The following is a 22,210-nucleotide window of genomic DNA, read 5'->3' as shown; positions in this document are numbered from 1 at the left end:
TATAACGACCCCTAGGGTAAAAATGACGACTCCACATGTAGTCAAAAAGCATGTAGTGAAATTTGACTACCCCCAAAAGCAACATGGCGGACGGTTAGCGAGGCTCGGATTCCCCGGTAAGGCCTAGCGAACAGCACGGCTTTTCGGCCGAGTTAGAGAATAGGGCGCATACGCCTATTCGACGTCTTCCAGGCGCCACCAGACACTCTAAACATCTGTCCTTAGACACCGGTACCGTACCTATTAGCGGGGAGGACGGCAGCGTGTTTTCCGGAATCGTCGCGATTGCACCCGACGGCATCTCGCTAGATTGACTGTATTTTTACCGCCGGCGGAGAACGCTCAAAAAAGAAATCGTAACGCGAGGAGTGGGTGTGCTGACTTTATTGAAGACAACGTATGCTTGTCGTTTGCGGCGATGAATCGCTGGGCACCTTCGTCGACACGACGGGAGGCGTTCAACTCGCACCAACGCCCCGCTTTCTGTCTTTTTTTTTCCCTATCTCTTTCTTGTTTGGGCCTACCTCAATCGACGTGGTTATCCATTGCTGCCTGCACTTCGCAGCTCTTCGACACAGAACAATAATTTAGGTTGCCGAGTGAAACAATTATTACGATTGTTTTCAATCTGAGAGTCACTAGGGAGCCCAGTGGACCGCAGAGCCTGGACGGCTGGACCGTAGCCAGCTGTTTGTAATCAATAGCTACAGGACTTCACAGCACTTAGTTTATTGAATCAGGCGGCAGCTTGCACCACCTAGGAGGTGTAATAGTAACCGCTAGATGCACTAAAAAAAAAGCTCATTCACTAACTCTCCTGAGCTCTTGAACTACGTACGTACTGCACCTATGACAACTCATGCGCCAACACACACCAACCACGATACCGAACACTGTTACAAGCACATACATATCAACAGTACAACGAGGCACAAGCAACTGCAACACAACACCACCGCGACTCTCTACTCTGACCACCCTACCGACCCGATTCGTATATATGCCCTAATCGGTTCTGACAAGGATTAGGCAAGTGACTGCCGCTGTTTAGTTGATGAATACAAAAAGTATCTGCCAGTATTACTAGTATACAGTTGTTCTGAGTATTTAGATTGGGCGGTTAGACACCTCTCTTAATCTAACGCTTTGAAAGGCAACATGATATGAAAGTAATCGGCAAAAGTAACACCACATGGCATGCTCCAGATCAGTTTCGGTTTCAGATTTCGCAGTGATAAGCTTACTAATGCCATGTTGCCCCATGCTCGTTCCGCGCGTGTAATAGCAGCAAAGGTTACAATAATATCTGCATTCCTAGTCAGTAATCGGCTAAAGGTAACATAATTCTTAGTCTTGTGTTGTTAAATACCCCACAAAGCCCAGCGTATCATATTTGCTACGTGGAGTTTGATAACTCAAAAGGTGACAATAAATTGCGTGAAGCTGAGACCATAGAGGTATTATTGCAATAACTCTATGGCTAAGACCAAAGCCTGCAGTATCGGTTTTGATACGCTGACGGAGTTTTCCGATTCAGCAAGGCCCCGCCAGGCTGCTGCTGGCAGCTAGAGCAAAATGGCCGCACGCAGCAGCTCGTTCGAAGGCATACCGTCGGCCCCGTCGGCATCATTTTACTCGAAAAACAGTAAGCCGTCCTATATTCGGCAGTTTTTTTTTTGCTCAGAATGTGTTGCGCAACCACATTATTGCGTTCGCGATTGTTTTTGAGTCCCGTCCGCTTAGTAACATTGCTTCAAATTTCTGCGTATCCTTTTCGATACAGTGGGTCGTAATTGATGGCACAATTTTTTTTGGTAAAGCTTTGAATGGTACACGTTTTAACCGTTTTTCTTATTGATTTTTTCTTTCTAATTTTAGGTTCCTAAGTTAGGAACATATTGAACATCGTCGCCGGCGAAGATGTCAGAGATTTTAGTGATCTGTCGGAAAGTGACGAAAATTAGTCCCCCCGCCGCGGCTGAGCCCTCTGAGACAAGTGATGATGAAGAAACCGTAGAAAATTGCTATGTTGCGCTTTTTGGACTCCCGGGAGACTAGGGAGAAGGAAGTGACGTCAACAACGCAGCAAATGCAGATTGGATGTTGATTTTGTTTTCTTCTGTCAACATCCAATCTGCGTTTGCTCTAGTCGTTGACGTCACTTCCTTCTTCCAAGTCTCCTGGGAGTGCAGAAAGCGCAACATAGCACCCCTGTAGCTTCGTCTTCTCGTCCATACAACAAATGGCGAAAGGAATTGCTCCAAAACAGTCAAGCTGAATTTTCCAAAGTATTCTTTGAGCCGGATGCCATAGATTCACCATTGTTCCTTTTCCGCCAGTTTCTAAGTACTGATATGCTCACTATGCTAGTGGAGCAAACAAATGTGCACAGTGCGCAGAAACACGGCAGCTCCGTGACACAACTCTGCAAGAGCTGGTGCAGTATATTAGAATATACCTGAAAATGGGGCTTACAAAATGCCGAACGTCATGTGCTACTGCGAGAATGGGACAAGGTATTCTCCTATCGCTGACAAGAGGTCGAGAAATCGTTTCTTGAAGCTGATTCAATGCATGCATGTTGTAAACAACATGGAAAGGACCAAAGAAGCGAAGGAGGACAAGTTGTAGAAGATTCGTCCTTGGATTTTATTCCAGCACAACCTCTAGAGCATGGAACAAGAAGAGTTCAATGCGATGGATGAGATAATGGTGTTATTTACAGGAAGGAGCTCGCTAAAACAGTACATCCCAAACAAACCGACGCCATGGGGTTTCACGCTTTGGGGACGGGCAGGCACAACCGGTGTCCTTTACCAGTTCGAGGTACACCAAGGCCACTCCAAAGAAAACAACATTTTTGGACTTGGGGTGATACTGTCCTGAGCATCTGCTCTGAAATACGTTCAAATGAAGACTTCAAGGTTGCAGCTGACAATTTTTTTAGCTCTTTGAACCTTGTTGAAGGGCTAACGAGAGGAATACAGTACGTTGGAACTCTGAGGCAAAATCGGCTGAGAGACTGCAAACTCCAGGATGAGAAGACTCTGAGAAAAGTTGGCCAAGGCTCACATGATTACAAAGTTGGCAATGACAAAGGAATTGTGGTAGTTCGCTGGTTTGACAGGAAAGCTGTCACCCTATACTCTGTTTCACCTGATGTTGTACCCCAGCGAAGGCTGGAAGCGCGAGCTCATAGCGTTGACAGCTGCCCTTACTGCACGAGAGCTTGTGCCGCCGAGATCTACCCCAGAGTAAGGAGCTCGCGCTTACAGCCTTTCCTGCGGTACAGCATAAGGTGAAACAGAGTATAGTGTCAAACTTCGTCTCTGTTGAGTCAATTCAGCAAGTCAAACGGTATGACCGGAAGACCAAACTCCACATCGACATCACACGCCCGGCAATTGTTGGTATGTACAACAGTTTTAGGGGGGGGGGGGGATCGACCAGCATAATTATCAAGTGTCGCTGTACAAATACACCATTCGGTCGAGGCGCTGGTACGCGTACCACATATATCATGTTATCTTCATCTGTGTCGTGAATGCGTGGAATATTCACAGGCGCCAAAGCCATCAGCTGAAGGAGCGGCCACTCAAGCTGAGAACCTTCATTGCCAGTTTATCAGAAAGCCCAATCTCTACTGGAAATGCGCCAAGAGGACGGCCGGTCAGTCTGCTTTCGCCTCCGATGAAGAAGAGGAAGTTACCGCCAAGTCATCCCCAAGATGACGTTCAAAAAGACGGGTTTGGGCATCTTCCAACTATGGCGAGCAACCGACTTCGATGCAGGAACTGTGTGCCCAGCGTGAACACATTTAGCACAGTTGTGTGCGCGAAATGCAATGTAACTCCGAGTCTGAGCAAGCGACGCTACTGTTTCTTTGAATACCACAAGCCACGAGACTGCAGCTGGCAAGGACATAGCAGAAAAGCCCAGTGTATCATATTTGATACGTTCAATAATTTTTTACTGGTTTAAAATTTCATTGTTCTTTTTGTATGAATGTACTTACGTTAGCCATAAATAAAGGCACACAAGTTTCTACAATTTTAGTTTGCCTAGAAATATGTTTGGGCATAAATTTTTCAAGCACTTAAATTTAGTGCTTGAGAATAGGTGACAATTGTAACGGGCAAACGCTGGCGGCACGCTTTCCCGTGTTGATCGTGTGACCGATGAGTCGCTCTACTCGCTCCACTTTAGAATCCCCTAAATTATACTCGTGAAAAAAAAAAAAAAGGATTGGGATACCTGTAAAAGAAACAAAAACAACTAGCATAGCCAAGGTTTCTCCTTTTTTTTGTGCTGCTTTTGGGGAACATGTACACCGATATCAAATTATTTTAAATCTTTCAGTTTTCTGTTGACAACAAAAGGTTGGCACTTTTCAAGTATGGGGACACTTGATATAAACAGTGTATTAAGCTCAAAACATTAGGGCATTACAACCAAAACTATACTGAGTATATATACATAAAGTGGCTATAATGAAGACAAAGTGCTCAGGTGGCAATTGTTTGTATTATTTTATTTTCCAAACCTGATTATACAATTTTATATTGAAAATACTTTCCTCTAAAAAATAAATAAAACTCATAAAACAACCTTGTAGGTACTTTTGACACATTGTGGAAATGGAAATCTGAAAAGGAGTCTTTTTCCAGCACCGGACTATCGAACTATAATAGTTATAGTAATGATACTTTCAAAAGCCAGAAACAACCCTTTGAATATGAAACAAACCAGAAAACTTACATAGAAACAGGGAACGTTTAAACAAAAAAACAATGTTATGTATGCATTACAAACATATTAAGTCATAAAAATATGCAACATCACAATCACTTCACCATTCTAAAAAAACAAATACCTGAAAATATGTATAACAGAAAAAGGGATATGATTTACACCAAGCAAGATACTGGGCCACAGAACCAAAGTTTCAACAATAAAAGAAAGTATGAGTGGGTACCCAAAAATAACCGAAATGAATTTCAGGAGGCCGGGCATTCGTAGTACCAGCATCCACCTCTTGCAGCACCCTTCCCAAGTTAGTTTGCCGACCGGCGTCGTCTGCTAAGGATCTAGCGGCATGTTGTGAATTTCTTCCCCAAGCGCTTCAAAATCATTCCTTGTTTTTTGCAATGTCTGACTTGAAGGACCTTCCACATCCATAAAATTATTTCCTTTCAAGACTTTTCATACGGGTGAAGAGAAAAAAGTCACACGGGGCGAGGTCCTGAGAATATGGGAGGTTGAAAAGCGGTGTCATGCCAGGACAGTGTCTGCTGAGGCATTGTTGTGATGGAACGATCATTCCCCCTTTCCCTCATATCGGGGCATTTCTGCCCTACTGAGTTTCGCAAGTGTCGCAAAATTCCCCGGTAAAACACCTGGTTAACAGATTCACCAAGAGGAACAAACTCTGAGTGATCAGTGCCCAAATATTGTTGTGTTCTTCTTCAGTTGAGGAGGTTAAAGGTCGCCCAGAACGAGGTTGCTCATCGATCAAAAAATCACCAGTCTTAAAGCGAGAAAACCACTTGCAATTTCTTATTAGCATCTTCCTTGTAAGCTCTCTGAAGCATTACAAGAGTTTCTGGCACAGTTTTACCTAAAGCAATAATTCACAGCCCCATGTTGTTCTTTCATATCAGACATTGAAAAAAAAAAAAGATTTTGAAGCGCTTGGAAAAAATATTTGCAGCAGACAATGCCAGTCGGCAAACTCGCTCGGAAGGGATGCTGCAAAGCGATGCTAGCGGCGGAAGCTGGTACTACAAACAGCCCGCCTTTCAGAAATTCATTCCGGTTACTTTTGCATCCAACCTGGATCGAATCACTGCACCAAAAGCTTTCGATATATGCCATGTTTAAAACAAAAGATGGCAACCAGTCAAAGAGGCTCAATAGACCTTATGAAAAATTGTTTGGTGATCTGACAACACTGAGAGCGTCGACATTTTAATGTTGGCAAGCGTCGTCGGTACCAAAGCACAGTGGAGGCATCAGAGAGAGCCGTACGGGCAGTGTACGATAGCGCAGCAGCTGTTTTCCGCCTTCTGACCATGAAATGTGGACAAACAGTTTAAACAACCTACCGCAACTGTCTGATGAAGCTCTAGGAGCCTGTGCACGCTGGCAACAGCCTCGTCGAAGCAGCGGTGCAAATCCTTCGCCTTTGCTGTACAAGCTTACACACTGCGGGTTGTCGCCAGCGTGTGCACAGGCCTCCAAAAGTTTCATCAGACAGTTGCGGTAGGTTGTTTAAACTGTTCGTCCCCGTTCCATGGTCAGAAGGCGGAAAACACAGCTGCCGCGCCATCACATACTGTCCTCCACCGTGCTTCAGTACCGACAACGCTTGCTAACATTAAAACAGTGACGCTCTCAGTGTTGTCAGACTACCAAGCAATTTCGCATAAGCTTAATTGAGATGAGGCAATTTTCTCTGTAACATCAAGCAAAACATCGGCCACAGTGTGTGCCCAAATAATGGCAGACTTCGATAATTGGTGCTGCAGCTACCATACTCCACTCACTTCTAAGCTGAGACTGGTGGAAACTACGTCCTCGTTAGATTAGTCATACGCCTCTCTTTTGTCACATCATCACGCTCCAGGCCATACCCACGCGCAAAGAGTTGGGTCAGGTGATAAAAGCAGTGATGTGATTGGTCATTGCCTTGGAGCAGCTGTTTGAGCAGCCAAAAGTTCATTTTGGAGGAGCAAAAAGAGCTCTTGGAGCACAACCCCACACTTCATTTTCATTTATATCACTGCGAATGTGAGGAGAGATGGCAAATATTAGGAGAACAAACACCAGCTGTTTAGTTGCTTGTGTAAGCACCAGACACGGCAACAAGACGATGACTGATGAAGAACAGCGCAAACAACTGTGGATGATTATTTTAGGTACGAAATCCCACTGAAAGAATGTTAAAATGCAATCATTTTGAGCACCTAGATCTATGTGTCCTTCAAGTTCTAAGGGGGTTGTAACGAAACTGCAACTCTTCATTCAGACAAAAAAAGAGACCCATAAAAAATAAACGTACAAGAGTCCATATATACCTTCTTGCACCCCGTCTCGCTCTGGAGGAGTACCTTTCCCCTTAGCACGCGTTTGTGCTGCGGCGAAGCAAGACACGCAACATAGCGACGCCTAATTTGCAATTGTTGCTTCACTGCATTACACTACGCGGTGAGAAGCGCACTCAACAAAGCTAACTAACCCACCAGAACAGACCACGAACACGAGACTTGTGAAACTTCTAAGCACTGTCAGTGCTTGGTGCAAAATCAAATCGAATAGTATGTTATTTGAGACGATTATCGAAAGTCCTGAAAACCCGCACGAGCCTACACTAACGATTCGCCCCGGCAGCGAGGCCTGCAGCTGTTATATTTTCAGTATTATTTAATTGAACTTAAGTTCTGGTGCTATGTTGGTGCGAATTCCTCACATTTTGATCAAATGTAGCAAGTGTAGCAGAATAAGCACTTAGGCACAGTTTGGCACAATTGGCGCAGCAATCACAATACTGGGTGATAAGAGGGAGCCGGCTGATTGGTCCGGCAGGAGGAACATAGTATAGCTGGTGCACACTTTCGAAAAGGGTCTATTCAAGGGTAGCTGACAAGCTGCTGTTGGTTGCAATACAAATAGCAGAAGCGCATACTGTTCACTCGTCTCCTATGATTTTGATATAGCCTTTGTTCTTCTCATGGGCAACACTGGATCCCACCGCTGCCGGCATGTCGTGGTCGAGACAGGTTAACGACGACAACTGATTCATTGCATGCAATACGTGGTCCTGTGGGTTGTCGGGCTGGTGGCATCTATTACATGGTGGGCCTTATCTGCTAACCCTCTTTCGCATCTTTTTGCTGGTGCTTTCTACATGAGGTGCTGTGCTCGATGGTGGGCACTGGTGTTTCCCACAACAGTTATAAATCACTATAAAAAAACAAAACAAAAAAACGGTGACAAACGTGGAACAATGTAGCAAACAGATTTGTTTTAGGCTGACTTCACACGAAAAATCTTTTTCAACATTTTGACGTTGCAAGGCGAACATAATTCTGGAAGTTTCACGATCTAAACCAACAAGCACGCCCCCCAAAGGATTGAGGATCCATTCCACCGCCTGGCCATGGTCTGACGAGCAGCTGAAATCTCGTTACATATTGAAGTAGCAATAGCTGCAACTCCAGTCTCCTGAGTTCACGAGCAGCAACCGCTGAAATAGAAACGTGCTATTTCTTGTATGATCACTATCCAAAAATACAATTAGCTCATGCTGTATAGACCCAAACTTTCGGAGTGATCACTTGCAACTATGCCTATGTCTTTTGCTGATGCACCTAGAACCATAAATTACAAAACTAGAAAAAAATAAAGCAATCAAATTTTGTTGTCAATTAACCTTCTGACCCTGCAGTGATAATGAAATTAAACTACAAGCACATACAGGTTCATTAAAATATGTTTAATATCTATCTTGAGTAAATTGCTATATTTTTATTGTGAATGTCACATTCTTGGAAGCACATCTAATGCAGTCATTGAAATGTGACGGAGACATCTTGGGACATTTGTGATACGAGTCACCTTACCACGGCCATTGCTAGCCTGGCTGCAAGCATGCCAGTTGACAGTGTCACCAAATACTTCACCAGGAAAATATACATTTGTCTCCATTCATTTACGCCAGCGCACCCACACTGCCAAATGTTGCTCTCCTAACGGTGTAGACACCATGCATCTGAGAGAATGCATGAGGATCACACCGTCCACACTGTACAGCAGTCATGCCGCACCAAGGGAGAGGGCTGCCATGGGCACGCCGAGATACTGGGTTTGCCGAGACAGCAGAGGCAGCTGTCTCGACTGGTGCTCCAGGTGTCCACAACCATAGACGGGAACAGTCATCTATTGTTGCCATCAACTGTCCCAATAGGCAGATCTCACTAAGCATTCCACGCATGCGTGATGCCGCCATAACTTTAGTTCACAGGAGGCAAAGCACGAGACGGCTCGTGTCGTCTCGTCACATGCAAAGCTCCAGCGGGGTTTTCCCACATGCAGATTAAGTTTCTTTGATGCATTGTGGCAGCGGAGGCTTAATGAAACTGGCTGGTGAGATTGGTCTATTCAAAGGCAAAAACGCTGAGGCTGCTGCACATCCAGTCGTTCCAACCATGCAAAGCCTCTTTGTGTCCAGGCCATTGGATTCTCATGGGGTGAGATATTTTCATAGTAAAGTATCTGGTGTCGTCATGTCACACCCTGGTGGTTTTCAACACCCATGGGCTATATAATTCCTCTTCACTTTCAAAGAAAGATGAGAGGTTGAAAACAGGGATGGAGAAGAACGTCAGAGGAAAGGAGTGGTGAAGCAAAGCGACTGACCGAATCGTCCTAGGCGAGCCAACACAGGACACCTGTTTGTGCAGGGCGTGGGCTGGGGTGGTGTGTTGCCTAACCTGGGTGGCCTTTGAAGGAAACCTAGCCCGGGCTTGACTCAACTGCCAAGACCCCAGTTTCATCAGACACGGGGACACCTAGCACAGCCAGGCTTGCAGGGGGTCATAACCCATGCTGGGCTCGGGGCTCATGGTGATTGGTGACACCACTCACCAAACGCCCAAAAGCGCACAAGTCTCCTGTGGCAACGCAACCCTGTAAAAAGGCATTCAGTACATGAGGTAGATACTGATCAAGCCAAGCAAGAGATACACTTCAGCTGAAAAAAAAAATGAAGGCTCAGCTCAGACATATGATAGATGCCCAAGTGCGGTTGTCTGTCAAAACCAATGTATTTTACATGCTCCAAGTGAACTAATAGTTATCATAGATAAACTCAAGGCTACAAAGCAAAATGTACCCAAAATACTGAAAGCTGAGCTAAAGTATGCACAGCTTTCTTAACCGAAATACCTAAGAATGCTTTTATTTCACTTGTCTTTCTAATTAAGTGACACCTCTTTTTCAGCTACAAATGGAATGTGCTCATGTGAAACCTATAACTTCATGCTAAATCTGGGTCATTCCTCCTCTACAGTGTGCTGCCTTGCTCAAAATAAAATCAGGTGGCCTTATCTTGGTCTCAACAAAAAAAATTGTCAAGGCTAGTGCTGCCTTAGCAAAGCTTTTTCTTGAGGCTTCCTTAAATAGACCGACTGAGTTATTTTCGAACAAACCAGCCAATAAATAGATTATGAACAAACAGAATCAAGATTACACATTCCACTGAAACGAGTAGCCAAGTGAAATCACCAATTAGCTGAATGCTCAAGCGGTTGTAACCTGCCAACTCTGTAGCCTTCAACAAAAACTCTTTTCATTGCATCAGTTGGCAAAGTAGATGTGAAACACGTGCACGACAAAGACAGGCATTACATGATGGTTCCCACATCAATCGTAGCTGGCGTCCTATGACACTGTGACATGGCACGTCCCAATGTCGCAAGCAGAAATTGCAACCGAATATTTTGGTCATTTCACTGCAGTGTCAGGTGTATGCAGTTTGAATGTTTTCGTGTTCTGCAAAGCTACTGCAAGCACCATGAGTGACAAGGAAGGTGTTGTGATATCACCATCTCAACTGCAAACAAACAAAGCATTGCAACAACGACAATGATGTCGAGAAGCGGTGCTAAAATGCTGAAAGGTAGTGCATGCTTTGGTTTGGCTGCATAATTGGTTTTGTTTTAAAGTTCAGAAGGTGAAGAGGAATTGCAACAGCCAGGGTCCTCTGGGGTAACAACCGCTACGAAGTCACATAAGCACTGTGGAAGGTGTTAGCTGTGCCAGGGCTCACGTTTCCTAATGACGCACTGTGCCTGTTGTCAGGCGCCCGTCACTATATACCTCGAGCAGTGCGAGAACGATGTGCGTAGGTAAACAGTAACAGCTAGTCAAGCAACACCAAAACAGGACCTGGAAGGGTACATGGGCTCATCCAGCTTTGACACCAGAGAGGCCTGAGCCAAGCTGGGCTTTGAGTGGAACCTCAGCAGAATCCACGAAGGAGGACCAGACAAGCCTTCCTTCATATACGTCACAAAAAGGTGCCTACCACACACTATTAAGTATATAGGAGGTCGAATTTGGGACGCAGTCTTCCCTCAAAATAAGCTTTAGTCACTTTCCATGATCCCGAGTGTTGCTTGGGGTCTCGTGAAATGACAGCCCCGGCAAGTTCTTGCCCACAGGTACCACGACAAATACCAAAAACAGCACCAAGAATACAAGAACGCACGAGAGGCTTATTTTCATTCACATTTTCTGCCTTGTATAGGAAGGCGACACACCCTTGTAGTGATAGCTGGCAACTGGCAAATGAGCAGGCATTATCAGTATGCAGGAGGCTATGCTCCATGACGCCTATCCTGGGGCCCTATGTTGCGCTTTTCGGACTCCCACGGCGACTAGGGAGACGGAAGTGACGTCAAACACGCAGCAAACGCAGATTGGATGTTGATTGGTGAGAGTTGCTGATGACGAATTTCCGCAGAAGAAAACAAAGGAAAAGTGAGCTTTGCTTTCTTCTGCAAAAATTCGTCATCAGCGACTTTCACCAATCAACACTTAATCTGTGCTTGCTGCGTTGCTGACGTCACTTCCTTGTTCCTAGCCGCCGCGGAAGTCCACAAAGCGCGACATAGGGCCCCAGGCAGGTCAGTCATGAAGAGCTTGGCACAAACCACCTTCTGGAACCCCGGTGTTGACAAAGACATTTAAGGCCCTGTAAGAAGGTGCGAAACATGTGCCCAGTCCTGTTAAATGCCCCTGGTGCAGGTTCGGGTCAGCTGATTGGATACCAAGCAACGCTGAACATGGCTTATATTATGCCGTACAGCTGGAGAGTTACGTGATACTGATCGGCACAAAGCAGATAGAAGCATCGGCCGAGACCACAGTGGAAGCCCAGTGCGACATCTTTGATCGATTTGGACAGCCAAGGACACTTGTGTTTGACGACAACAAACCCAGATTAATAGTACTGTTTTCAAACAGTTTTTACAACAGTCATGTACATCACCCCACCACCGCTTTGTATCACCCGCAGTTCATCAGGTTATCCGAGCATGCAATATGTGGAGACAAGGGGGAATTTATGAGGTTGAACCTCACAGTCTTGGAACCAGGCTTGCAAGCACTTCCCCGCTGTTGTTGAAGTTCCACTGCTGCAGAACCTCAGCAAAAGATAGGAGGTATTCTTCTTAACTGTTATTTGGCTTCCACATCAGATCCCCGATTGATTTTTGTCTATATGCATTTGGACTCGTCCCCGCACATGGGAGGCAACCATCCTTTTGGTGTGGGACAGATTGTGTGGGCGCGCAGCTTAGGCCTATGGTGGATTCCTGAAATTGTCTGCTCACTTGATGGTATAAGAATGACAACAGTAGGCACCTCAAGAGGACAGCACCAACACCAGGCAGATCAGCTCTGGACACAGCTTCCCCACAAGTGGGCCAGCCTACCTGTAGTAGTTTTTTGACGGAGAGGCAACAATGTTGGAGGTTCGGTGGTTCAATCATCAGGCTGGTCCTTGGCAGCAGGAGACATCCAAAAAGCGCTGGTAGAGCGGCCAGGTGATGGGGTACCCTGATGGGAGACGAGTAGTGGCGGGGTTCACAGTCAGCGCGAACCCTGCCAACGATAAAGCAGAGGTGATTGACATTTAGGTTTAGATTTCATTAATTATAGAGCAGAACATCAGAACTGAAGAACAAGAATGGCAAAGAGGTGCAAGCTCGGACTCGAGATTGCACTCATAATAGTGCGAATAGTGTCTGTGACGTTGTAACAAACTAGTAAAAGCCAATTATTAGATTCTCCTTTCCTTAAGTTTTTTCAAACAAAACCCCAAGAAAGACATTAAGGGGGTACAGAATCAAAACTTGGAATATTTCCAGAACACTTCGAAATAAGTGAAATATGATCCACAATATCCGTAAATGATAATGGCACGCTTGTATTTTTAGCAGATGGCTATATTTTTTGTTCCAACCGACAGATTCTGGCGAGCGCCTCAAAAACAGCCATCGAGTCGGCACGCAAATCTCGGGATATTTACCCGTGACGTCACGCTCGCAACGTCACGGGCCCATACGAGGCCAAGGGTATAGTAATTACGATCGCCGTCACTAGGTGGCGCCAGCTTTATCGTCAGCGCGTTGCAATTCTGATAAGTCGGAATGCCTGAGGTACGGTGTACTAGACCTGAGACGTGCGCCAAGCGTCGCTCGCTCCCGCACGCCTCCATCGGACACGCCACACTGTGGTGTAGCTCCTGATGGGCCCGTGACGTGAGACATTCTAACAAAGCTCAGACCTCAACTACCAGGTGGTATTAGGACATTTTTTTATTTGTTTTAAAATTGCTTTTCTTGCATTTATAGACGAAAGACTGCTGTTTGAGAGCTGCAGTCATGAAGCAGACCATGTCTACACAAAGAAGTAGGCGCTAAAATGTTGCTTTTGTACCCCATCAAAGCAGAACGAAAAACTACTGCTCTCCCATTCTTAATATTTTTTTTAACAGTAGCTATACACCAACTCAACTCTCCTACGTCACGCCGCGGTGGTGGCGCGCCGGACGCACTTCCGGTCTGGGGCGGTGGGCAGAAGTCGCCGTGCCAGACATGCATTCCCGTGTTCCTTTGGAAGAAACGAGACAAAAAACCTGCCTTCTCGTCAAAATGCTGCGACGAAGGTTGTACCAAGAGAGTCTGGAAAGGTTTGAAGATCAGTTTTCATGTGTTTCTGCCCCCTCCGTTCGTCCGAGAACGTGGATAGTAGCCGTGAAAAGGGCAAACCAGACGCTGTCGAACTACGATTGCGTGTGCGGGCAACACCTTGTGGTCGCCAGATGTATTTGCTTTGTTCCAACATAAACGAGAGAAAATCGTCAAGTTGTCCGAACCACCCACGGGTTCAGTGCGTCTTCAAATTCACACGGCCGCCTGATCGTTCGAACTTTCGTCTGCTCTTTCAAACATGTCTGCTTTTTGTCGTCTGCTCGTTCAAACAAAAGCGGCCCGTAGACCAAACTTTGACCCGGTGATTGCAATAAGAAGTAATTGCAGGCCTCAAAAAACTTAAGTAGGCTCGGTGTAAACAGTAGATACGAGATGTTGATCATTGGTACCGGTGGCCATCACCGACTTGTTACGCTTGGTCCGTTCCCGCTTCCGATTTTCAGTATCGACGTCGATCATCGCCGCTACCTTCTACACTTTTGCAACACGAGCGACGTCGCTACCGAAAATAGCTAGAAGAATCTCATCATGGTTTTGGCGTCCATTCTGCGGCGTTCATCGGAATGAATCGCCGCACGTCAAATTATTTACGGAAAGTTTAGCGGCGTAACGAGCCTTGATAATTTCGCTTAGGCGATTAAAGTGGTAAGACATTGCGATGAGGACCTAGAATCGACAATTCCAACGCGAAAAAGAGTACGCAGACTCACACAGACGCCGACAACGTGACATTCGAGTGGTTTGTCGACGCGGGACGCGGTGCTTCTTGCCCGTGCCCCATTACGCATGCGTTCGAACTGTCGTCTGCTCTTTCAAAATTGGCTGCTTTTTGTCGTCAGCTCGTTCAAACGACAGCGGCCCGTAAACCAAACGTTGACCCGGTAATTGCGATAAGAACTAAGTGCAGGCCTCAAAACACTTTTGAAGGTTGGTTGGGGTAAGTAGGCTAAGTGTAGACAGATACAAGAAGATGTTGATCATTATTGTTACCAGTGGATGCATCACCGACTTGTAATGCCCGATTCTACTTGCGGTTTTCAGTATCGACATCCACCATCTCAGCTACGGTCCACGATTTTGCAGTCCAATCAACGTCGCGTCTGAAAACAGCGAGTAGAATCTCATCGTGGGAGTCAGGCTTTAGCGCCTATTCTGCGGCGTCCACGAGAAATGAATCGCCGCACGTCACATTATTCACGCAAAGTTTTGCCTCGTTAGTTTTGCTGAAGCCGCTCAAGTAGTCAGACATTGTTAGGAGGACGTAGAATCAACAATTCCAACGTGAAAAAGAGCACGGGGACTCCCACCGACGCCGACAACAACGCAATTCAATGGTTTGTTTATGGGCGACGGCGGGCTTCTTGCCCACCATCCACCGCGCATGCGCGGCGCCGGTGGCGTCCGCTAGGGGCGCGCCGGTTTGTTTGTAAACATGAGTTGGTGTATAGGAAGACTACAATAATAAAAATACCAGAACACAACACTTATCTTCTAATACACACAAGTGATCAATGAGAAATGATATTGGAAAAAGTTCATATCCGAGGAAAGTTTGTCATAATTGAGATAGTCGCAATCAGAGAAAAATGTTGACTTAATGGCGGCTGTTGTGGTCACAGGCATTTATGATAAAAACGTTTTTTAGAAGAAAAATCGAAAGAGAAACAATTAATTTCACAGCACTGCGATTCACCGAAAGCGCCCGTCTAGAACGGAGGAGATGCTAGCTCGTCCGCAACCGGGCAGCGATCGATAAAGCTTTGTGTCACATGCTGGTGCACGCTCGTTCTTCAGCATACGGTTTAGAGCGAAGAGGCCAATGAAGACAGCAGCCGTATTGTAAACACCAACTTCTTGGGAGGCCGGAGCTGGGTAGCCATCCTGCGCGCTGACTATATTCCATTCATCCCTAAGCTGAAACTGTGGTGAAAGCTACGTCTTCAATGGACCAGTCATACATCCCTCTTTCACCACGTCATCACGCTCCCGCTCATATCCACAGACCGAGGACTGGGTCAGGTGATGAAAGGGAGGCGGCTGGTTAGTTCGGCGGGCAAGCAGTTCCCACTGCAGTATCAGCTCAGAGCCGTGTTTAGAGAGTGTTTGGTCCGTGTTAGGCGCAGGCAGAGCCTGGGCATGCACCAGAAGCAGAAAGTGGGCTTGACATTCTCTCTTGACCAACCAGAAGCCTAAAAGAATCCCTAGCGGTAGTAGCGAGAAACTGTTTTAATCATAGGTATATGTTGGTGTATGGTTTTAATAGGCACGTAAGTGTGAAGTGTAGTGACCCTTCATGGTTTAAAATAGGGTGCACAGGATGTTACAATCATGATCATGCAGAAGGATGTAAGAAACAAATGTGCCGCTCAACTCTGTTTTGCTCGGGGAGAGTGTGACCGCTCAGACGGTAGATTCCCGGCCTTCGGCGCACGGATTATGTCGATCGTTCCGCCAGTCGCACACTCTTTCACCATAATTTCGGATGACCGTGATTGAAACATCACATGTACCACATTTTCAGTCACCGAAAGTTACTCCGACGCACTTATGAATTTTGTTTCTCGCAACCACCGCCAGGGTACTATTTCCGGCTTCTGATTGGCCACATTCGAATTTGTGAAGACGCCCTGGAACACGCCCAGCCTGCTTTCGGCCAATGGCACTTCCTCATTTGTCTCCTATACTTCCCAACGAATGGCCAAACTTTCTACATATATGGCTCTGTCTCAGCTTAAGGGTGAACGGAGTATAGGGCAGCATGTCTCAATGCAGTGAAATTTCGTAAAGTCCAAAACCGGGTACAGCAGAGCGACCGGCCAAGGGGAAAAGATCAGAAGGTTTGAAAGGCCCCGTCTTGCAAGGCAGACTGGTAAACTGAACAATCACGGGCGTTGGAACACTGTGAAGAATATCAGGGGCTTATTTACTGTCCTAAAAGAACTGAAGGAAGACATGTGTTGGAACACTGCAAAGAACCTCAAAAACGTATATACTGCCCTTAAAAAAAAAAAAGAAGAAAAAAAAAAAGAAAACTGAACGAGCACGAGCGCAAGGGCGTTGTGAAAAACCGCGGGGGCTCTTTTTGTGCCCAGAAAAGAGTTAAACAGTCGAAAAAACGGGACGGGCCGACAGGCTCGGCCAACGCACCAAAATATAGCGGTAGGTGACGCGCCGAAATATAGTGGTAGCTGACGCACCAAAATGTAGTGATCCTCTGGTGGAGAGGCGACGATGATGGAGGTTCGACGATCCGGCTGTTACTTGGCAACAGGAGACGTCCAAAAAGGGCCGGTAGAGCGGCAGCGCTATGGGGTGTCCTGATGGGTGACGAGGCAGAGGCGATTGACCTTTAGATTTAGGTTTAATAAATCATAGAGCAGAACATCAAACCAGAAGAACGCAAACGGTGAAAGAGGCGCAAGTTCGGGCTCGCGCTGGCGCTTGTAAAAGCACAAATAGCGCTCGTGACGACACAGCAACCTAGTAAAAGCCAATTACTACGCTACCACTGAATCTCAACCTGCTACTGAATTGGAAAGTTCGCGCACTACGTACGTACAGCCAGAAGATCACAACCACGACGGGTGCAGCTCAGGAATTCAACCAGTCCGAGATTGATGAAAACAGTACGGGCGACACAGTCACATACCTCTGAGCATGTTTACCCTGCCGATCCTCGGTCCCATTGTTCAATGGTTCGACACGATCAGTTATACAATTAATCATTTTTTTATATTCTTTGCAATAAAATAGGGCAGAAAGACATCCTGACCTCAGTTCGGCAAACACCCACGCCGTTTGTTGTTGTTATGATGCCACAGCTACACCCCACCACGGTCCACGGCTGTCGAGACCAGTGTTGCTGCTCGCGCTGACAAAATGTTTATTCCACCTATTTACGCGAATGGCACGACAGATGTGATCTTGGCGGATCTTAAAAGATCACGAAAGCTAAGGAAGCACATCATATATAGTCTTCCAGTAGTTATCCAAGTTACTAATATCATTTACGACTGCCTGCACGTGAATATCGGATTTGAAAGTGACCACACCACTGTCGTCATCTGGAAAAAGGCGGTCATTCCACAGCGGTTTGGGGTCGTCACTTTGCCCAAAGGCTAGTAACTCGCCTTTTGGGGTAGTCAAAGCCTCCAAAGCGCCATTTGACTACCCAGGGCAGTCATTTTTTCTTAGAGTGTAAGTATAAGGACTATGCACAATTCTTCACTGATGGTGCAAAAACTCCACACACTCTCGGTTAGGCTGTATATTCAGAACACTTTGTGAAAGCCAGAACACTTTGTAAGCTGGGTACCAAGCAATGTGGGAATTTCAGGTAATGAAAAGGCGGATAGGGTAGCCTCCTCTGTCAAGGGTACTCTGGAAACACTCGTTGGGCTGCCTCAAGAAGATTTTATACCAGTTCTCAGAAAAACAATTTATAACGCCTGGCAGCTAGGTTGGGACAAAGAAATATATAATAAGCTGCATGTTGTCAAACCACGTTTGGGGGTATGGGAGAGTTCGCACCATAGAGGCCGTCGCCGTAAAGTTTAATGTGTCGTTTGAGAATTGGGCATTCACGTGAGACCCATCGACATCTTCTCTGTGGGGAGGACATGCCATTCTGCGAGCATTGTGGTGAATTGCTAACTATAAAGCACATTCTATGGCACTGCAAATTCTTTGATCAAGAACGTCAAACAAGTTTCCCGTCACATTCCGGATATCTTCCATTTCATCCAGTCTTCTTGCTGGGAGATGAACCTTTAGTCCCCTCTCATCACATTCGAGATTTTCTTAAAAAAACAGGCTACCTTAACCAGTTATAAATCTTCTGCATAGTAATTCCTTTCATTCACTATAGACTCTTTTAACAGTTTCTTTGGCGCAGCAAGGCCTGCGTTTATTTTTGCGCTTAATAATCAATCAATCAATGAAATATTAAGCTAATCGTAATGTTGATATAACGAGAACCTTCCATTCCGTAGGTTCGAGCCCCCTAATCGAAGAAGGACCCGAGGCCGGCTCGACGGTGGCTCATCCAAGATGAGGTCCTTCTGCATTTCCGGATTCTCCGACGCCCTGGACTGGAGGCCCATCCTCTTCCAGGAGCCCGCCATTGCACACAGCGCGTGCGCACTGTGTGGACTCGTGTCCCTCAAAGCCATCAGGGTGTTCTGTGGCCACACGCTCTGCTCTGACTGCTACGAAGAGTGCTCTCGGCAAGAGAGCATCTGTCCCATCGATCAGGAATCCTTCGGCGAGGATGACTGCTCCCGAATCGACCTTTCAGTGGGCTTTTTAGCCAAACGCCGGGTAAGTGCTAATGTCATGTTTGTTGTGTGAATTATAAGCAAAAGGAAGTGAGTACCTCCTGATTGAGATCATTGCATTGAGGCACTACTTGACCTGTTCTGCGAGAGTGCTGAGCTAGGTTTTTTGACTTTTGTATTCCAGTGGTAACTACATTGGAGTATAAAACCTCTACCTTGGTTTCATTAAACAAATACGAGCAAAGTAAAAAATAGAGCCGCGAGAGTCGAGCCATTCCGAGCTCTCATGCTGCCCACGCGTACCCGTACAAGTGAAAGCTCCGTTCAACTTATCATCCTCGTACTTGTAGCTTCGGCTGTGCTTGATTCTTGATTATTGAAGGTAGAATAGTAATTTAGTTTTCTTTTTTGACATTAAACTAAAGTGTGGGCTTAAGGTTTCCTTCTCAAAAGTTTTACTTACCAAAACACGTCGGCTTTCGCACTTACCTCTCTGCGCTATGCTTCGTGTAACCGACATCTGTCGGATTTGGCGCGGCACACAAAGAAATCATCATTAAGGAAGCATTGAAACGATTAACTTTATTAAAAAAAGTTGCCATCAGTAACACAAACCCCCCTGGATTACCAGTAATCAAGAGATCATGGGTACATGTGCCGCAGCTAGCAATGGTTTCACAAAAATTCTCCCCCAGTAAAAAAAAAAAGTTAAAAAAAAGAAACTATAATATAGGTACTTATGTATGCCTTATACAAGTTATATAAATTCAAATAGGTTCATTGGACAAACCGCATAAGTTTTTATAGGGACGTTTTTACTTTTTGCTTAATATGATTTCTTCCCTTTCCCATTTTCGTTTCCGAATATTGTACAATTACATGTTTCATAAGGCACGTTCAGTATATCTAAAGCACTTATTTCCCTATCACTAAAATCATGGCGGTAGCAAAGCCAAAGTATATGACATAAATGCATATCTGGATTTAGCCTAACTACGCCGAAATATCGCGGTAAGCATAGCTAAAGTGTGGCTTCACTGCAGTCGAGGATGCCCGAGATCGGCCAATTACAAGCAGCGTTATTACATAGTAGCTATGAGTAGATTCTGTAGGAAGTAGAGAATGCTGTTCTTCGCTACGCGATAACGAACCCCTATGTTCGCACGCTGCATATCTCGGTACCGAATGCTCTATACCGATTATAAGCGATGTTCATAATAAGTTAAATGATAAACAACGGTAACAGAAACTATTTAAATAATTACCGCACACTAGTTATTAAAAAAAAAAAAAAACAGCATGACCGGTGATGCATACGTTGGCAGCGTTGTGTTACGTTTGCTGTTGAGCATGCATTTCCATAGATTTGAGATTGGGAATATGTAGAGGTGCTTAGCACTACGACCGTACTGCAAACATCGCGAAGTATTGTCACATTACATTGTGAGTAGTGTTACCAAGATCTGAAAGTACAAAAGTTCTCCAGCTCCCCTTGTTTAATTAAGTGCCGTCAACGTTTTCCGACTTAGTGATACGCCCTTGTTTGTATTTTTACTTGGCATGACTTTATGTAACCCGCGTTTTCGATGTTTTTGGTCTCACCAAGGCGGCCTGCTGGAACAAGTTCAATGGCTACAACTTCGAGGGTCCCATTTGCAGTCTCTTGAAGCACTACATGGAGTGCGCTTTCCACGTTGTGTCCTGTCCTCGGTGTCAAGCGTCCGTACTGAGGAGCGAGGTTGTGGGACACTGCAAACGTGGTTGCCACTTACCCGCCGTTGGGCCCGTTGATGACACAGACCGTGCCACACAGGGATACGACAGCATCGAGCAGACAAGTAATGAAATCAAAGAAGCGTTGGGCAGGCTCTCTGAAGACCTGTCCTGTCTGCAAACTAGCCTGAACCTGTGTCGGGAGGACGTCAGAAAAGCAGAAAGGAGTTTGAAAGAACAGCTGAAAGCTCACTCTGTGTCACTTTTTGAAACACTTGTCCAGATTGCACATCAAAGGGCCTTCTCTTGCGGAAGACAGACTGAGTGACGTCGCTGGTGAAGTGGAGAAGGGTTGTCAGGCCGGAAACTTCAGCGCACACGCCGAACGCTCGCTGCACGCCACAGAGAGCACGTGCCAAGGACTGCATCCTGATCACCGAGGAAAGAAATTCCACTGGTACTTAAGGGGATTCACAGCTCTGGAGGAACAAGCACTCGAGGATGAGGCCGCGGCTGCTGAGAGCCCCCGGCACTATTTGAGCGGATACAACGTTTCCATTGTATGCAGCATTGAATGGGAAGATTTCTTCTGTAATGTTTATATGTATTTAGAAATATATCCTGGAGCCTACGATTCAAGCCTGGAATGGCCGTTCAGCAAGACTGTCAGTGTCAGATTCGTTCACAGCGTGGACAAAAATTTGAGTCTTTCCTTCTCAGTTGATACGAGTATATGCAATGGTGACGAGTTGCAGAGGCCAAACGGAAATTCCCACAGAAGTGGTGCATCCTTGAAGGAGCTGAAACTGGAGGATATAAAAAAGTATAGGTTTGTTAAAAGAGACACAGTGCACCTGTACTTTGAGGTCGTGTAATTGAAAACCTGCCTCTGTTACGAACGAATGACAAGAAAAAAGAAACAGCTAAAATTAAAATTAGCATCTTTACGTCTCCTTCAATATCGCGGTATCATTAATAGCGCAGTTTTACAGCTGTCTTTTTTTGTTTGCTAGAGCTAAATCACCTTCAGGCATAATAGGGAGAAAACTTGGATGTTGATATATCACTTTAACCCATATACTATATCGTACTGGTTTTGCTGTTGATTACAATCATATATTTCATGTAAAAATAAAATGAAACGAGATAAAAACGATAGATTGACACAATGGTTTCGTTCTTTTATCTTTTCTATTTGTTGCAATTGCAGCTTGATCAAGCAAGAATTTTTTAATTTTGTGAGGATGTCTGTGCCCTTCTGAGACGAAAATGGCGCTCTTCTGGGGCAAAATAAAAATTGGAGTGGTGAACTTTATCCTTCTCTTGCACTTGGTTCTTCAGGCACGCTATGTCATTTTTCGAGAAAGAGTGCGAAAGAGAGAAAAGAAAACTTAAAAACTGCTCGTTGGCCCATACGCACCGAGGTTCACGGGCGGGCAGTTA

General features: G+C 45.6%; 1 pseudogene; it reads left to right on the top strand.

Moving 5' to 3' along the window:
• The first annotated feature begins 18,767 nt into the window (after positions 1-18,767).
• Positions 18,768-21,642, top strand: LOC120840079 (annotated as a pseudogene).
• Positions 21,643-22,210: the final 568 nt, after the last annotated feature.

Source organism: Ixodes scapularis, unplaced genomic scaffold (assembly GCF_016920785.2).
Source record: "Ixodes scapularis isolate PalLabHiFi unplaced genomic scaffold, ASM1692078v2 PGA_scaffold6__148_contigs__length_123643588, whole genome shotgun sequence".
NCBI classification, from domain to species: Eukaryota; Metazoa; Arthropoda; class Arachnida; order Ixodida; family Ixodidae; genus Ixodes; species Ixodes scapularis.
The sequence above is the reverse complement of the archived record's forward strand: the minus strand, read 5'-3'. Positions and strand labels throughout refer to the sequence as shown.